Genomic DNA, 5,865 nt, shown 5'->3' with positions numbered 1-5,865 from the left:
AGTGCGTTGCGACCCATTTGTGTCCATTTCCAGAATAGAAGTTTAGTTCCTTTATGTAGATTAGAACGATTCGGCCATTTAATGATTTAATTTAAAGATAGGTTGCCAAGCAACTAAACATACACCCACAGCAGCTAAATCGTCCAAGCAGTCGACAAGATTTGTCGTATATTTGTTCTTTTGTAGGTAATTAGGGGGCATTTAATGGACAATTTTATACAGATGACATTATAATTTTCGTCGTTTGAGGGTTCACAAGGTTCTAAAAACTAAAACAAGGGCTGTAACTCTGGAAGTAATCTACAGAAATTGTTGAAATTCGACAGACTTTTTCGTTTTACTAATTCAAATAATACATATCAATTTCATACAGATCGGATGATAACTTTTGTCGTTCGAACGTTCACAAGGTTCAACAAAGTAAAACAAGGGCCATAACTCTAGAAGTAATTGACAGAAATTGCTGACATTCAATAGGCTTCTTCATTTCACTAATTTAAATGATGCATATGAATTTCATACAGATTGGGTGATAACTTTTGTCATTCAAGCGTTCACAAGATTCAACAATGTGAAACAAGGGCCATAACTCTAGATGTAATTAACGGAAATTCGCTGAAACTCAATAGGCTTCTTCGTTTTACTAATTTAAACGATACCTATAAATTTCATACAGATTGGATAATAACTTTTGACGTTAAAGCATTCACAAGGTACAACAAAGTGAAAAAAAGACCATTACTCAAGGTGTAATTAACGGAAATTGTTGAAATTCAATAGGCATCTTCGTTGCACTAATTTAAATGATGCATATCAATTTCAAACAGATCGGATGATAACTGTTGTCATTCGAACGTCACAAGATTCAACAAAGTGAAACAAGGGTAATAACTCTAGATGTAATTAACGGAAATTGCTGAAATTCAATAGGCTTCTTTGTTTTACTAATTTAAATGATGCATATAAATTTCATACAGATCGGTTGATAACTTTTGTCGTTAGAGCGTTCACAAGAAGCAACAAAGTGAAACAAGGGCCATAACTCTAGATGTAATTAACGGAAATTGCTGAAATCCAATAAGCTTCTTTGTTTTACTAATCTAAATGATGCATATAAATTTCATACAGATCGGATAATAACTTTTGTCGTTAGAGCATTCACAAGGTACAAAAAAAGTGAAACAAGGGCCATAACTCACAGCGTAATTAACGGAAATTGCTCAAATTCAATAGGCTTCTTCGTTTCACTAATTTAAATGATGCATATCAATTTCAAACAGATCGGATGATAACTGTTGTCATTAGAGCGTTCACAAGATTCAACAAAGTGAAACAAGGGTAATAACTCTTGATGTAATTGTCGCATATTTATTCCTTTGTAGGTAATTGGGGGCCTTTACAAGACAGTTCCATACAGATTAGATTATAAATTTTGTCTTTTGAGGGTTCACAAGGTTCTACAAACTGAAACAAGGGTCTCAATTCTGGAAGTAATCTACAGAAATTGTTGAAATTTGACAGGCTTTTTCATTTTACTAATTTAAATAATGCATATAAATTTCACAATAAACAGGCTAGGCAGAAATCAGATGATCACTTTTGTCATTCAAACATTCACAAGGTTCACAATCGCCATAACTCTAGAAATTATTAACGGAAATTGCTGAAATTCAATAGGCTTCTTCATTTCACTAATTTAAATGATGCATATCAATTTCAAACAGATCGGATGATAACTGTTGTCATTAGAGCGTTCACAAGGTGCAACAAAGTGAAACAAGGGCCATAACTTCAGACAAAATTAACGGAAGTTATTGAAATTAAATAGGCTTCTTCATCTCACTAATGCAAACAACATATATCAATTTCAAAACAATCAGATGATAAATGTAGTCTGTAGAGTGTTCACAAGAAATTGTGGACGATGGACAGACGCACGGACAGACGCACGGACAGACGGACGGACGGGGGTGACGGCAATATACGACCACATTTCCATTGATTTCAATTTTTATTCTTAATCTCAGGTCATACCATTTATCCTCTCAAACTAGTAAAAAATTGCCCCACTGCTTTATAAATAAATATGGAAGCAGTGGGGCAATACCGATCATGTTGAATGAAAATCACCAGCTTTTGGTACTATTTGAGAGATGGAAAGTAGCATAATTAGATAAGCATCACACTTAAAAATTCCCTGACTTTAAGGAGTGGGTTATGGTTCAAATTATGACACTAGTCCCATTTGTCCACATTAACAACTGTAAAATAATTGTGAATTTTGATAGCTGTCTTCATCATGTCCTAATAATAGATGAATATACTAGGTCTTTCAATACACAATTTGCATAGTCATATGGGAATTTTTTGTAGTCGGACATGACCCGTTTTCACAAAATTGGGGTAACAAGGTAAATGTTAGCATATATTGAAGCTGATCAGAAAGATGACTGCTTGAGTGGATAAGATTTTCCAGTGGTAAAGCACAAATACCACTCTGAGTACTGATTAAAACAAACAATATTTGTTTATTAACTGTTTCTATTAAGTCTACAAGATATATAATATACATCCATACAATCAATAATATTATTATAATTAATCAATTTATGCAATAATATAAACAAGCTGTTACATATAATTTACACTAACAAAGACATATAATCTTATTTAATCTTCAACAAAACAGTTTATTAAATTCATAAAACAACCCAACATCATATATTTTCACTTATAAATCATGAAGATAAGAAAATTGTCCAAAATTATTATTTAGTGGTAGTATTCAAGCAATATCAATTGCAGGATTTTTTTTTTTATTCAATGAATATGCCATAAAATTTTATCAATTAAAAACCACATTCCAAACTATTTTAATCCAAACCAATATGGTTGAAATAAATATACAAGTGAAACAACAAAATTGGTCTTCCATTAAAACAAAACCATTTGTTCGTAGTCTCCAAACTTTTTTGAAATGTAACCTTATAAAATATTGCATGGCAATAGAGTTTAATGTAAACAATAAATATCATTTTCATATTAAAAATGGAAAATACCAATGACTTCTAATAATAAGTATTAATATTTAAATAACAGAATAGATAATATACATATTATATGTATATTACCGACAGTCAAATTTACTGTATAATTCAATCCGAAAGAAAATTATATTTCCAATCTGAAAATAAATAAAATATATATATGTATATATATATTGCAGAATAGTTTTACAAAAACTTTTGAATATTATTTAAAATATCCATCTGAAAGACTTTCATAAATATCTGAAACCTTCAAGTAATTGACATGAAATAAATTGCAGATTGATCAATTCAACCATACCCCTTGACATTATCAGGCATACATCAAATAAGATACATGAGATGAATACACTGTAATAATCTTATTCATCTACCAACATGTAAATGTAGCTTTTATCATATTTGTAACCATTGTAAATGTTAAATTTCTAGCTTATATAATAAGCAGTATGCATTACATAATAATAATATAAAAGCAAATTTCTCCTTTTTATTTCTTTAACTCTTTTATCATAAAAAGTTATGTTAAGTTTTTAAATATAATATCATACTAGATATATTTCATTACAAATCAAAAGCAACTTTTTTTTTTAAAAAGATGCATTATATAAGATTGAGATAAAAGAGCTGGCCATTCTTTCTATAATAATTTAAAAATAGATAAGATAATGATGAAAAATGAATATATTGAAAATTTCAGTCAAATTATATTATTCTGAGCTAAGTAATGCATGGTTGAAGTTTTGACAGGAAATAGCGTAAATAGTCTTGAATGTCAACTACCATTGCTACAATAAGTCTCGATTTTCCATTTCAATGAAGATATGGCAGACATAGTCTAATGCACTTAACATCTCAGCCATCTGATGTACTAATAGAGAGTTGATTATGGGCTTGCCATGTAAATAAATAATAATTCATATAACATTTGAAGCCAGAAAAAACCCCGCAATATGCAGATATAGCTCTTAAATAATGCATCTTTAAACTAGATAATAATGTATTTAATCAAAACATTTGATATTAAATATGGATAAATATTAGAACTATTTCACCCATTTTGAGACCAAATTTTTAATCATTTATTTAGAAATCAGATCTTTCTTGTTTTTAGATTCCTGCATGTGCACACTAAGTTAAACACATTGTTTTCCCTCCAAAACCTATAATCTGCCATTATTTAATTACGTTCTATCTCTAAACGTTAAATAATTACAAACTATACCATATAAATATCAATAGCTGTTACTGGCTCTTTGCATAATGAATGCATAATGAATGCATATTTCACAAAGTTTAAACACTCAATTAATAAAGAGTTTTGAAACAAGAGACATATTAGAAGCATAGCTTTCAGATAATTAATAATGCAATGAAATATAGGTAGAGAAAATTCTTACATCAATAATTTATAACTACAATAAAATTATCTTGACTTCTATTCCAAAACTAGTGAAGTATATTTTTTATAGTAAGAATGTGATTTTGTAAATTTCACATACCTACATTTTAGGACAGTTAATATACTAAACTATACAAAACTGTTATCGGTATGTTCATCAATATTGTCTAAAATTTAAAAAAAAAAACTGTTGCAATATCCCACCCTAGTTCACGCAACACATTTTTACAAACGATAGTCTACATGATCAACTGAAGGGTAAAACTGAAGTAGTGCAAATATAATTAGATGTATTAATATAACAAAGCTAATTACACATGTATAGTTACATATGAACTATTCACAATAATATATGAACAATCATAAAAAGAAAAAAAAAACATATATTAATACAGATAATGTAATAAAAAGTGAAAATTATACAATAATTATTAAAAGTGCTTATAATAAACAGAAAAAAATAAAAATGAAAGAAAAAATGAATCTTGTGCCATATAGAGTCTTCAACATTTTAATTCTGAACCAATACTAACAAAGTAAAACATGAAACACCTCAATGCTGTTTAGAGACTTGACCATTAAAAATTCATTCCATCTAAGCCTTTGAACCGTTACTCCAAATTTTGCTCTAATGGATGGAAAATAGGGTGGGGTCAGTAGTTAGGGTTTGTTTTTTTAATTTCTTTTTTATTATTAAATTAGATCGGACATATTGTGTGTGAAAATCCACATCGGTATCTGTCTTGAACATGAAACACAAATAGATTGGTTAATGGAGTTCTTGGATAATTGTTTAAAATTTATCGCAGGCTAGATTATGATTTAAATATTCTCTCTGGGGGCAAATGAACGCATTTTGATCATTCAATGCTAAAAAAACCCTACCATACGGAGGCTGTTTTGTTCAAGGGAAAGAACGTGCAGTGAAAAATTTAAAAATCATATTGTGCCATCGTAAGAGATTTAACTTATCTTGTTTTAAATACCAATCGAACAGATCCTATTCGTCTGTTTGAAATACATGTGCCTTGTTTTTGTCCAAGTGCGTGCCTTTATTTATTAAAACGAAAGTTGTGAGAGTTACAGCTTTTCAGAATGTACAGGGGTAAATTTATACGAAACCTGTAGCCTGTATTTTCACGTCAGTTAGCAATCTTGCTTGCGTCAACAGTATGGGAGTTTTTAATAATCGTACATTGTACCAAGACCATTTCCAATCGGTAAACGCAGACTCAAAGATGACATTTATATTCATTTATAACAACAAAAAATATATAGATATTTTCATGAATCCGGTAGGCTTAGAGTATTCTGAACGGTCGGTTGGAGAATATTTTTTTTTAAAGAGTCAACAGGTTTTGTAATGGGTCGGGAGTGTGACCGGAAACAGAACATTTTTTTTTTTGGAGGGGGGGG

This window comes from Patella vulgata, chromosome 1 (genome assembly GCF_932274485.2).
Source record: "Patella vulgata chromosome 1, xgPatVulg1.2, whole genome shotgun sequence".
Taxonomy (NCBI): Eukaryota; Metazoa; Mollusca; class Gastropoda; family Patellidae; genus Patella; species Patella vulgata.
The sequence above is the reverse complement of the archived record's forward strand: the minus strand, read 5'-3'. Positions refer to the sequence as shown.